The sequence below is a fragment of the Lithobates pipiens genome, unplaced genomic scaffold (genome assembly GCF_037356315.1).
Source record: "Lithobates pipiens isolate NorthernLeopardFrog02 unplaced genomic scaffold, aLitPip1_a1.2 Scaffold_13, whole genome shotgun sequence".
Classification (NCBI taxonomy): domain Eukaryota; kingdom Metazoa; phylum Chordata; class Amphibia; order Anura; family Ranidae; genus Lithobates; species Lithobates pipiens.
Genome location: NW_027507718.1, coordinates 417,607,321 through 417,621,822, shown reverse-complemented (window position 1 = coordinate 417,621,822; position 14,502 = coordinate 417,607,321).

Below are 14,502 nucleotides of genomic sequence, written 5' to 3'. Positions count from 1 at the left end.
CCAACAATGTTGGAGGTGTTTTGGTAATTTTGGACATTTAGTTATTCATTATTTAACCACACCAATTGTCTCAAACCGATATACGTTGGTAAAGTGGCACGGGTACGCGAAACGATGTACCCATACGTCACTCCGTCATCGTTGGATAATGGTCGCTTGTCTCGATGTCTACCGGTAGCCCTCAATCGTGGCACGGAGAGGCAGAATGGGGAGATGTAAACAAGGCATTACCCTGTTCTGCCTAGCAACATGACAGGGATCTACTGCTCCCATTGATTTGTCATTTTCTAGTGAGCCCACCCCCCCTACAGTTAGAACACACTGAGGGAGCACATTTAACCCCTTGATCGCCCCCTAGTGACCTTCCCTGTCATTGACAGTTACAAGGTTATCAGTGCATTTTTATAGCACTGATCACTGTATATAATGACAATGGTTCCAAAATAGTGTCTAAAGTGTCCGATCTGTCCGCCGCAATGTCGCAGTCACAATAAAAATTGCAGATCACCGCCATTGCTAATAAAAAAAAATAATAATAAAAATGTTATAAATCCATCCCCTATTTTATAGATGCGATAACTTTTGCGCAAACCAATCAATACACGCTTATTGTGATTTTTTTTTTGCCAAAAATATGTAGAATACATATTGGCCTAAACTGAGGAAGAAATTTGTTTTTTTTATATATTTTTTGGGGATATTTATTATAGCTAAGAGTAAAAAATATTGCTTTTTTTTAAAAATTGTCGCTCTTTTTTTGTTTATAGCACAAAAAATTTAAAACGCATAGGTGATCAAATACCAGCAATAGAAAGCTCTATTTGTGGGAAAAGGGACATCAATTTTGTTTGGATACAACGTCGCACGACCGCGCAAAGGTCAGTTAAAGCACCGCAGTAGTGTATCGCAAAAAAGGACCTGGTCAGGAAGGGAGTAAATCCTTCCGGGGCTGAAGTGGTTAAGCAGCATTAAACCCAAAACAATTTTTTTTTAATTTTTCAGCTTACCAATCATTAGATGGGTACATTGTTTACTATAATGTGTAAAGAATAAAAAATAATATAAATTAAATTTACCTATGAAAAAAATATTTAACTATGAAAGGATCAATTATAAATAGAATAAACCTATATGACATTAAAGCCTAACTCCAGGTTTCTTGTGACTTCAAATAGTTCTTTGGACCACGCTGGTCCAAACAAACTATTTCTTTCACTAATAGATGTACTCACTGGGCATTGCCTACATGTAGTATACAGTGCTGTGTTCTGGCTGGGGGATTGGGACTTCCTGTCCTGTTCCCGCAACAAAATCGAGGCGGGCTGAGCACTGCTCATCCATTCACAAAGAGCATTGCATTTCATAAATGAATGCAAGGCTTCCTCCGATTCATTGAGGGGGAGTTTGTGACAAGCCTGCCAATTGTGTGACGCCCCCCGCCCCCCCCCAAAAAAAAAATACAGCCGCCACTGGTATACTGTATGTAACTAATGCTACATACAGTTGATACAACATTCCCAGCTGGTGCATCGGTTGTGATGAAAATAGTTAGTTTGGACAAGCTTATTCCAAATGAGCTACAACATTTTTAAAGTGACAAGAAACCTGGAGTTAGGCTTTAAATAACACATTAGAGAATCCTAATTAAAACTGTATTAGCTTCATGATACATTTTGCACCATTTTATAGGACAGAATAGTAAAATGCGGGTAAATAGTACACTTTTACGGATTCTTGGCTGTTCTCTGACAAGTATCTAGATTGTAAAGGAATGTGTGGATAAAAGAACAAATACAACTAACTACATAAGAACACTTTCTTGTACATATTGTATCTGAGCACTGAGAGAGTAAGTAAATATTTAATCAAAAAGAGGAACAATATGAGCAGATTACTGATTTTGTTGCAATAGTCTGGAATGTATTCTTACCTTTACTTAAAAGCGAAGTTACTATTAACTTAATCCTCCAAATTCAATTGAATAAAACAAGCAACACGTCAGTAATCTTGCTGCTAACCCCCTTGTGTCTCCAGGTCACCTCCTGATCCTTTAAATCCTGATGTACCCCCTGTGACTTCTATGTGCCTGCATCTTTGTGCCCTGTGTATTTCTGGAGAGCATCCAGCAATCCTGCACCTGTATGCCCTATGTACATCCAGAGAATTCTCAGTGTTTCTGCACTCTTTGCTCCATGTGTTTATGTGATCACAGTACCCCAGAGGTGTTCCTGTGTTCCCAGTGTTTCCAGAATGTGACGGACTGCCTGGCACCCTGCCTGGGTTCTTCCACCAAGATACAACATCCTCCACTCTGGAACCAGGGACCAGGTATTATACCTTGGCTGAGCAACAGATACAAACAAACCCAAAGATAAACCGAGGAAAAAAACAAGCGTTACTTATCACCAGCCCACATTATACCTTGGCTGAGCATTGCACCCAAGAACTAGACAACATTAGCTTAAACTGGAACTGACTTTATTGTAAATTCACCCAGAATTTATACCACACAAAATCAGATAAGAGCTTTATCACATTATCCTAAACAATGCAAACTTTAAACAGTAATATCATCAGTACACCTAACAGTATATCTAACCAATAGCTAACATAAACATAAGCTAATCAAACCTACTGCAGGTAACTCCTACCTGCATTTCCATAGTTGCCACCACCCTAGGTGGATATCTAACATAACCAAGAGCCAATTTTGCCTTCTAAAACACATTGCACCCGTTCAGAGGACTGTACTGATCAGGGAGACCTCTTTAAACAAAAGTTTCTGGAAAAAATGGTACCCCTCTCCATTGATGTGTATTATATGTGACATTACATATCACCGATATTGTGGTAATATTGAAGTTTATTGAGATTTCCATAGATTATAAGGTTCCACCATTATTGTTAAGTTATTGATTAGTAAGTTAGCGTCACACTTTTCTTTTTTTGTGATGTGGGAACACGTAATAGTGCTTAGCGGCAAGCCTTTTACTGACACTTTTTTATTTTACCTCGTAGTTTATTGTAAATAGTAGTGTGGTGATTACTATTATATGAAAGATCAGCATTGGCAGCACTGATGGGCACTGATTGACAGCACTGATGTCTGATAGGCAGTACAGATTGTTAGCACCGATTACCAGCACTAATTGGTGACACTGTTAGGCAGCAATGATTGACACTGATTGGCAGCAATGATGGGTACTGATTTGTAGCACTGATAGGCCACACTGTTGGGCACTGATAGGCTGCACTGATTGGGAGCGTTGATGGGCACTAATAGGCATTGATTGGCAGCACTGATTGGCACTGATAGGCAGAATTGGTTGGCACTGTTTGGCAATATTGATTGGCACTGATAGGCAACACTGGCACTATTGATTGACACTGATAGACAGCATTGGTTGGCACTGATAGGCAGCATTGGTTGACAATGATGAACTTTCCACTAATTTAACTACTTGCAGGGAGAGAGAGGAGCTGTCACAACTCAGCCGCAATGTCGGGGATGGGTGGGACCAAGTAGCTATCAACACTAGCCAATGATTGGGCAGCTTAAGAAAGGGGGCGGAGACACATATATGTAGCGGCCCGCCCAGACCCCATCTCATTGGCTGATATTGATAGCTGTTCGCTCCCACCCACCCTCGACATCACTGCTGAATTATAACAGCTGGTCTGTGTCTCTCTGCAAGCAGTGATATTATATGACAGTTCAGACACTCAGCAGCTCTGGTAAACCTCACGATCTGCTGGCTGTGAAACAGTTTCACAGGTAGTGGGGGCTATACACTCTCTTGCATGCAACATTTTGGGGCAGATCTTGGGAGACAGCATGGGTGATTAGCGTGTGCCCAGGCACACCCGGCACACCCTGTGCGCACGCCTATGCCTACCTGGCAGATAATTTATTAACCACTTAAGGACCGCCATATTGTCATTGTACGTCATCACAATGGCACAGGCAGGCACAAGCATGTACATGTACGTGCCTGCCTTCCAGCGGGTGGGGGGTCCGATCGGACCCCCTCCCACTGGATACGGCGGTCCGGTTCGCTCCAGGAGCGATCCGTGATGAGGGGATGGCCATTGGTTTCTGGCCACCCCCTCTGGATCGCTCCTGGCCAATGACAAGCTTCCTCCCACTGTGTATTGTTTACACAGGAAGGAGGAAGTGATGTCATTCTCCTCGGGGCGGTCTTTTTAACCGGACTACGAGGAGAAGACTAAAAGTAAGTGCACCAAAACACTACACTGACACATAGGTACACATAGGTACACAAACGCCCCCCCGACCCCCCCCCCGATCACCCCCCGATCGCCCCCCGCCCCCTCCCCCCCCAGTCACAGTGTCACTGATTGCATTGATCATTTCTTTACTGATCACTGCATTCAGTGTCAGTTGTAACAGTTAAAACTGTCAGGGCAGTTAGTGTTAGGTCCAGGGTAGCCCCCTATCACCCCAATAAAGGTTTAACCCCCTGATTGCCCCTAGAGTTAACCCTTTCACCCCCTTTTGCCACTGTCACTAAGCGATCATTATTCTGATCGCTGCATTAGTGTCGCTACTGTCGCTAGGTAGCTAGTTATTTTTTTAGGTTCACCGCCAGGTTTTTATAGCACTAGGTACCCCAATATACTACCCAATAATGGTTTTAACCCCCTGATTGCCCCTAGTTAACCCTTTCACCCCCTTTTGCCAGTGTCACTAAGCGATCATTTTTCTGATCGCTGCATTAGTGTCGCTACTGTCGCTAGGTAGCTAGTTATTTTTTTAGGTTCACCGCCAGGTTTTTATAGCGCTAGGTACCCCGATATACTACCCAATAATGGTTTTAACCCCCTGATTGCCCCTAGTTAACCCTTTCACCCCCTTTTGCCACTGTCACTAAGCAATCATTTTTCTGATAGCTGCATTAGTGTCGCTAGTGTCGCTAGGTAGCTAGTTATTTTTTTAGGTTCACCGCCAGGGTTTTATAGCGCTAGGTACCCCGATATACTACCCAATAATGGTTTTAACCCCCTGATTGCCCCTAGTTAACCCTTTCACCAGCGATCACAGTATAAGTGTCACTGGTGACGCTGGTTAGCCAGTTCATTATTTAGGTTCCCCGTCAGGTTTTTATATAGCGCCAGGGACCCCCATATACTACCTAATAAAAATTTGAACCCCCTGATTGCCCCTAGTTAACCCTTTCACCACTGATCACCGTATAAGTGTTATGGGTGACTCTGGTTAGTTTGCTTTTTATAGCATCAGGGCACCCACCATTTATTACCCAATAAAGGTTTAACCCCCTGATCACCCGGCGGGTGATATTAATTAGGTTTTAGGGTCAGGGTCTGCGTCACCCCAGGCAGCGCTAGGTTAGTGCCAGTACCGCTAACACCCACACGCAAAGCATAAACCTCCTGTAGTGGTATAGAATCTGAACAGATCAATATCTGATCTGATCAGATCTATACTAGCTTCCCCAGCAGTTCAGGGTTCCAAAAAAACGCATTGTTAGCGGGATCAGCCCAGATACCTGCTAGCACCTGCGTTTTGCCCCTTTGCCCAGCCCACCCAAGTGCAGTATCGATCGATCACTGTCACTTACAAAACACTAAACACATAACTGCAGCGATCGCAGAGTCAGGCCTGATCCCTGCGATCGCTAACAGTTTTTTTGGTAGCATTTTATATTTAAATCCGGAAGGCAGTGCTTGGTTTTCGGGGTCCCGTACGTGGCTAGGCTCCCAAAAAGTCCCCCACATGTGGTATCCCCGTACTCGGGAGAAGCAGCAGAATTTATTTTGGGGTGTAATTTGACTTATGCCCATAGCATGTGTGAGCAATATATCATTTAGTGACAACTTTGTGCAAAAAAAAAAAGTTGTGGCAAAATATAAAATATTCTATGGACTCAACATGCCTCTCAGTAAATAGCTTGGGATGTCTACTTTCCAAAATGGGGTCATTTTGGGGGGTTTTGTGCTATTTTGGCATTTTATGGCCTTCGAAACTGTGATAGGTAGTGAGGAGTGAAATCAAAAATTTGCACCCTTAGAAATCCTGAAGGTGGTGATTGGTTTTCGGGGTGCCGTGCGCGACTAGACTCCCAAAAAGTCCCACACATGTGGTATCCCCATACTCGGGAGAAGTAGCGGAATATATTTTGGGGTGCAATTCCACATATAACCATGGCATGTGTGAGCAATATATCATTTAGTGACAACTTTTTGTAAATTTTTTTTTTTTTTTTTGTCATTATTCAATCCCTTAGGACAAAAAAAATAAATATTCAATGGGCTCAACATACCCATCAGCAATTTCCTTGGGGTGTCTACTTTCCAAAATGGGGTCATTTGGGGGGGGGGGGGGGTTTGTACTGCCCTGCCATTTTAGCACCTCAAGAAATGAGATAGGCAGTCATAAATTAAAAGCTGTGTAAATTCCAGAAAATGTACTCTAGTTTGTAGACGCTATAACTTTTGCGCAAACCAGAAAATATACGCTTATTGACATTTTTTTTACTAAAGACATGTGGCTGAATACATTTTGCCCTCAATGTATGACTAAAATTTAGTTTATTCGATTTTTCTTATAACAAAAATAAGAAAATATCTTTTTTTTTAAAAATTTTCGCTCTTTTTCCATTTATATCGCAAAAAATAAAAATCGCAGAGGCAATCAAATACCATCAAAAGAAAGCTCTATTTGTGGGAAGAAAAGGACGCAAATTTCGTTTGGGTGCAATATTGCATGACCGCGCAATTACCAGTTAAAGCAGCGCAGTGCGAAATTGGAAAAAGACCTCTGGTCCTTAAGGTGTTTATTGGTCCGGGGCTGTAGTGGTTAAGACCAGACTGTTTCCCTCCTTTCCAGTCCAGTCCATTTTTCAGTTTTTGCACTGTTACAATTTGAATGACAACTACTCAGTCAGGCAACTCTGTGCCCAATTGAATTTTTTTTTTTATTAGATAAATAGCGCTTCTTTTGGTGGTAATAAACCACCACTCAGTTTTTTTTTTTTTTTTTGCTATTTAGAACCAAAAATGTTGGAAAAAAAACTCATTCAACTCACTCAACACATTTTTCTTAGTTTAGGTTATAAAATTTTGCAAATAAATAATCTTTATTCATAAATTTAGTCCGAAATGTATTCTGCTACATTTCTTTGGTGCGAAAAACAAATATATGTATATTATTTTGTCTGTGTAAAGAGTGTACAAACTATGAGATTTCTATATCTACAGTACTGTATATACAGGTGCATCTCATAAAATCAGAATATCATGAAAAAGTTAATTTATTTCAGTAATTCAATTCAAAAATGGAAACTCATATTTTATATAGCTGCGTTACACACAGAGTGATATATTTCAAGCATTTCTTTCTTTTAATTTTGGCTTACAGCTAGTAAAAACCCAAATTTCAGTATCTCAGAAAATTAGAATAAGACCAATAAAAAAGGATTTTTAATACAGAAATGTTGGCTTACTGAAAAGTACTGTATGTCCATGTACAGTATAGTATCAATCAGTGGCGACCTGTCCATTAGAGGCGCCACCCCCCTGATCCATGTGTCCGGCCCCTAATCTACATGCAAGTCACCGGAACACATGGATTTCAATGTTTGTTTTTTTAAACACAATTAGAGCCTGAGGCTCTAATTGACTTAAAAAAAGATTGGGCACTGAGCCCACCCAGTTGTGTGACATTAGCAAATTAATATTCACTATTGTATTCCTGATTCTCCTCCGAGCCAAACAGGAAGTGGATCTTAAGACCCGATTGGCCGGGAGGAGAAGCGATTGTATTGGCCGTTGAGGGAAGCCGCTGTGAAGCCGGAGACGCAGTATGAAGCCAGGAAGGAGCTAAAGCTGACCACAACCTAGATGGGGTAATTGTGGGACTGGTTGGGGGGGCGAGTGGTGGAAGGGGCTGAGGGGAGTGGTGGAAGGGACTAAAGTCAGTGCAGCCCTCTACCAGGAAATTCTAGAGCACTTCATGCGTCCCTCTGCTGACTAGCTTTATGGAGATGCTGATTTCATTTTCACCGTGCTTGATTGCCTAGCAAACTCGCCTGACCTAAACCCCATAGAGAATCTGGGAGGTATTGTCAATAGGAAGATGAGAGACACCAGACCCAATAATACAGACAAGCTGAAGGCCACTATCAAAGCAACCTGGGCTTCCATAACACCCCAGGAGTGCCTCAGGCCGATCGCCTCCATACCACGCCACATTGATGCAGCAATTCATGCAAAAGGAGCCATAATCAAGTATAATTTTTATAATTGGTTTTATGTAATATTCAAATTTTCTGAGACACTGAATTTTGGGTTTTTGTTAGCTGTAAGTAGAGATGGGCCAATATCTGAATGGAACGTAAATTCCACATTGGGTGTTCCTTTGTTTGGAAGAACGTTTGCCCGCCGATGAGCTCCCCATAATGCACTGCGAGATTGCAGTGCATTGAAGGCTGCTCATTGGCCAAAGCATGCACCTGACCTGTATACTTTGGCCAATCACAGAGCAAGGCTGCTTACACGGGGGCCATGTACAGTGTTTATGAATGGAGAGAGATTAGGCGGGTTAGTTAGTGGATTGAGCATGCAGTCTGTGTAGAATATATATAATACAGTGCAGTCAGTGTAGTGTATAAAACGCAGTACAGAGTATATAGTGCAGTCAGTGTATTATATATAACACAGTGCAGAGTATATATTGAAGTTTTTAAGGGGAGCCCTATGACAGAATAATAAAAAAATAAAACGCATGGTACCCCCCAGAATCCATACCAGGCCCTTAACCGAGCAAGCAGCCTGGCCGGCTAGAAAAAGTGTGTGTGTGGGGGGGGGGGGGGGGGACGAGCGAGCACCTTCCTCCTCCTGAACCATACCAGACTGCTTGCCCTTAACATGGGGAGGCTGCTTTGGGGAAAGTTGATCTGGAGTCATGCAATGTGGACTTGCTGCAATTGTGCTACAAACTTGTGAAGCCTGGCAAGTCTAGCAATAGCTTAGCAAGTCATTTTCAAACTTGCAGCTCAATTACTTGCTATCTGGGTGCCTTTGCAGCTTAAGGGGGAGCGGTTGGGGTGCGGTAAAAAACATGGCTAAACCGCGTCTTTTTCCCCTCAACCACACATTTAAATGAGGCCTGTCATGGATCACCATCTGAGAGCACATGCACTGTGACCATAGCTGTTAAGAACAGCCTAATAACAGTAAGTTCATACAGCATTTATTGTTTGTATGTTTTTAAAATTTTCAAAATAACCTAAAGATTTTAGCTAAAAACCATAAAAACAAAACCCAGCACATATCTCTCCTACTGCAGAACTAACTTCAAAACTACAGGTACATTTTAAGGATAAAAATACCTTTCAAGCAATGTACTGGAGATATGAAATCCTATAATATATAATACCGCATTTAAATGACATAATGAAAATAACAAAAAAAGGTATCCAAACAGGGGAACAAGTGATTTCTCGCTCCTAAAATCACTCTGTTGCTAAGCATTGAGTGGGTGCAAGGCAAATCGTCAGGCAGATCAGGTGAATTAGGTGATTAGCCAGAAATCCTGACAGATTTATTTCCATCCCTCCAAATTAATGGAAATAAATTCAGAGGAACTGCTTTTACGTATGGGAAATGATGACTAGCTTTATGCCTCCTTACAAATGACAAAAATACACAAAACCATGGCAGTAATGTACAGCCCCAAGGAATTGTGCCCTCATCCAATACGCTCCCGTTGTTTGTGTACGTACTAACAGCCACTCTAACTGGCATTGACAATCAGGTCATAAAGGTGTCAACAAGAAAGCAATTACAGTTGTGCATGGGAAAGAAATCGTTCCTTTTGCAAAAAAAAATAAGAATTGTTACGTTTATTTGCTAAATAAAAGGAATTGTCCATACACTGCCCATTAGCTAAAATAAAAAGTTGTTCATGTTTTAGTGCAAAAACGAACTAGTTCAGACTTTTGTCTATAGCAGTCAGACATTAAAAATGTTAATGAAATGCCTGGAAAATGGAAGGTCATAGCAATTCTACATTCTAAACAGGGTGGATATAAATCAATGTTTTTTTTTAAAAGAAATAAAAAAAAAATCAGATTTTTTTTAATTTGAATCAAATTTTTTTGATTTAAATCTATTTTTTTGACTTTTATCAAATTTATTTTAATAAAATGCTTTGGGAGTAAAAATCTATCTAAAGATAGTTTTTTATTTAAGGTACATTAATATTTAAATTTATTCAGCATGAAATGGAGCTTAGTTATGTAGCATGAGGCTGTATATTCTGTAATATTTACATTTTTGGTAAACTCATTCAATGAAGTTCTGCAAGCTGAGATAACATGCACTACATTGACACATTCACCCAATTTCACAGTAACCTTGAGATAAAACAAAGTTCAGGAATATTGCCTTATTCCATTGTTTTGCAAATCTATGTAAATTGCAAACTGTATGCCCTTGTACACACGGTCGGACATTCCAACGGAAAATGTCCGATCGGACTGTGTTGTCGCATAATCCGACCGTGTGTGGGCTCCATCTGACTTTTTCCATCGGAAAGTCCGACCAACAAAGTTTGAGAGCTGGATATAAAATTTTCCGACAACATGATCCGATCGGACTTTGTCCGAACGTTTGTAGAGAATTCCGATCGGACAAAGTGCCACGCATGCTCAGATCAAATTCCTAAACCAAAGCTATTGGCTACTAGCCTGAATGTAGTCCCGTCGTAACTAAATAACGTCATCACGTTACGAATGATCGGATTTTCCGACAACTTTGTCCGACCATGTGTATGCAACACCAGTTTGGGACAAAATCCATCGGAAAAAATCCGACGGATTTTGTTGTCGGAATGTCCGACCGTGTGTACAAGGGCTAAGACTGAATCGGTTCTGATATCGCCGTTTTACTAACCTGACAGCTTATTATTCTAAATAGGAAACCTTCATTTTGTTTGCAAATAAAGATTCTAACTACCAGCAAGAATGAGTCCTTACATTTAAAGAGCACCTGTCATTTCAGATCCATCATGGCAGTGCCTGTTAGCGGGCATCCACTCACCTGCTGCCACCACGTCCGTCATCTTGTTGTGTCACTGCCGCATCACCAGCCGGCCCATTAAAGTGAATGGGACTGTCGGTGAGTCAACAGCAGGTCAGAGGAGGAGCAACTCCAGGACACAGATGATAGTTGATCTTTAAAAATTATGATTTAAAACAAGTTGATTTAAATCAAGCCTTTTTACTAGTGATTTAAATCATGATTTAAATTGTGATTTAAAATCAATTTGATTTAAATCAAATCCACCCCGATTCTAAATAGATGCTTTTATCCATAAAGCTAGTAGGCAAGCAAGGGTGTTATGTTTATTCTAGTTGACTAAATTGTGTTAAATTAAATAGCTCTCAACTATCCCTGATTTAGAGGCATTGTCCCGGATTTAAAAAAAATCCCTCTGACCCTCTTTTGTCCCTCAATATTGGTCTGATCTATATAGTTGTACTGTATATAAAATTTCTAAATTGTTGCATTTGTAAATTTCCAAAAGCCAGTATAAAGGAATATTTGTGGTAATAAAAAAAAGCACTTGTGGGTTTACCCAATAAATTTTTTTGTAAAATTCTCCTTTGAGGGGGCATGGCAGAGGGTGTGTCCTATGCCTACATACTTATGCTAATAGGTGTCACTCGTTCCCATCTCAAAAAGTTGGGAGGCATATGACTAGGCACACCCTAATCCCAGGGGCAGCTCCAGGGGGGAGCTAGGGTTCACCCAATTTCTGCGATCATCTCTGTCACCAGGTCGGCAAGGTCTGCCTTTGACTTTCTCCCCAAACTGCAGTGTTCCTCTAATCCCTCGCACACAGCACGCTGAGGCTTTCAGCCAGTGGGGGCTCTCAGATGTGCAGTATCTCCCTGGGCTGAGAAGGTGGTGGGCACGGTGGGGGTGTGGCCATACTCTCCCTCCTACACACTCAAATGTGGCTGCCCTGGTTGATTGAGCAGCTGAAACTGGGAAGGAGGCGGAGCAGAGATGGCAGCCCAGGAGTCCTGCTACTTCCAGCCATGGGACAGGTGGCTGAAGGGGAGAAGGTTACCTTTATCACTGCAGTAAATCCCTTCAAGTGTGGTGCTTTAACCCTTACACTGCACAAAAGAACTAGAGAACTGCTTCCAGCCCTCCCACTACACACTGCCCACTTACAGGCTGTCCTCACTGCATAGTGCCCACTAACTGGCTGTGACATCTCTGACTTGGCATGCTGGGTCGATGACGTCACAAGGAGACAGGGGTAACTCTGCCCCTTAGCTATTTAAGAAATGTTAGATGGAGGAGCAGGCAGTCGGCGGGGAGTCTTCAATGAAGCCAGAGTTTTTGTCTTTTTTTTTCGGTTTCAGTGGTATGGCAAGCATTGTGGCAGGTGTTGTGATTGATGATGGATCTACACCAAGGGGAATCATTTTTGATTTTTTTTATAAAGGAATTTTCAAAATTGCTGTTTTCTTAGAATTTTCTATTGCTGGCATTCTTTTTCTTGTTAAGGACATGGTGGCCGGCTTCCTGGCCCACTCCTTAACAACCAGCTATTCTTCACACAGAATTCAAATCTAAAATTTGGAATTAATTGGAAAACGACTAAAGAAATGAAATTAAACAAATTTCAATGAAATTTGTTACTATTTCATTCAGAGACTCGGATACATCTGAATCTCCGAATAAGCAAAAATTTGTCTGAATTTACATTCAGACCAAAACAAATTGAACTTCCCTATTGCTCAGGTAGGAGAGGATGACATGCATATTGCTCTCCCACATCCTCCTGGGATTCCTACATCATACTGTATATCCCAAGAGGATTTACACCATTCATAAAATCCTGCGAAATCTCATAGGATGGCAAAATAAAATGCCTTGGCGCCAGATCTCTGTCTGTGCATGTGCATGATCTGGAGCTGCGTCACTAGGGGACCTATTTTTCTTTACAGTTAATTAGAAAGAATCATCTGATAGTGAGGCAGTTGTTTGTCTTAGGAAAATCATGAATTTTTAGTAAAGTGATCAATCTAGTAGGAAAACTATGCCAGGAAAATCAATATGTGTGTAATGTCCAGCCTGATGCTTAGGTCAGGAACTATAGCTAGTTAGTGTTTCTTCCAGCTATAAAAGCCTCCTGCTCCCTTCCGGCAAAAATAACTGAGAGGAGTAGTCTTGAGTCTGGTCAGGCAGGACACAAGGCACTTAGGAGAACGTCCATGAGACTGTCTGAGGTAAGGGCTGGCTAAGTGAGCAGCGGGGCAGGAATACAGGGCAGGTAGGTATGTCAGGAACTATCAGGAGCACAAATAGGGAGCCAAGAAGCAGGAGTGCTATCACAAGTCCAGAACTCTGGGCTTGTGATGTTCAAATAGATCACCAGAGCAACCCAAAAATCAACAGAGGAATTGGCAGGGCAGCAAGGGCCAACCCTTATTAAACAGCAAGGATGCTGTCAGAGTGGGCATGCCAACACTGGCCAAACAGGAGCCATGTGCAGGAACATGGCTCCTATTATCCAAGTACCAAGTGCAGGAGAGAGTGAACGTATCTTGCTCTCCTAACACTGTGGAATAATAGGTATTTTTCTCATGCTTGGTGTAAATTACCACTGACCTTGCCCATTAGCAATTTTTTTAATTTTTTGAGTTTAATTCCGCTTTACCATTTTGCCAAAAGAGGGCATTCATTAGAAGAAACTGGTGGAAAAAGAGTGATTTTTCTCCATGGAAACTTTTTATGCCACGTACCAAGCGTTCCGGCATAAAAGGTTCGACGGAATCATTCCGTCGGATATTACGATCGTGTATGGGCTTCATCTGACTTTTTTCTTCAAAAATTCAGATGGACCTAGAAATAGAACATGTTTCAAATCTGTCCGACAGAATCAATTTCTATTGGGAAAACCGTTCATCTGTATGCTGGTCCGAAGGACCAAATACGACACTAGGGCAGCTATTGGCTACTGGCTATTGAACTTCCTTTTCTAGTCCCATCATATGTCATCACATTCAAAACAGACTTTGGTCCGTTCGTGTGTGGGCAAGTCCTTTTGGTTGGAACTCCGTCGTAACTCTGTCAAAAGTCAGTCGGAACTCCGTCGGGAAGACCATCTGACCTTTTCTGCCAGTCTTGTGTACACAGCATTAGGCTTCATAGTTTTAGGTCCCTCTCAGTTTTATTTATTTTTTTATGCCATCTGTGTTCAAATAGGGAGATTTTCCTCAGTTTCCTGTGCCATAGAAAAAAAGGAAGTGAGAGATATGAAATTGCCCACTTTTATAAAGAAGCAAGAGAAATCTTTGGTTGTCACCAGGGTCGCCAGAACTAGTGTTCCCACTAAAAGGTTCCCCCTCTATTCCTGTTCTGGTAGCAACTCAAAATTTAGAATTACCTTTCACTCTTGGTGATAACATGCTTACAAATAGAGATCGTGAATCTAATGAG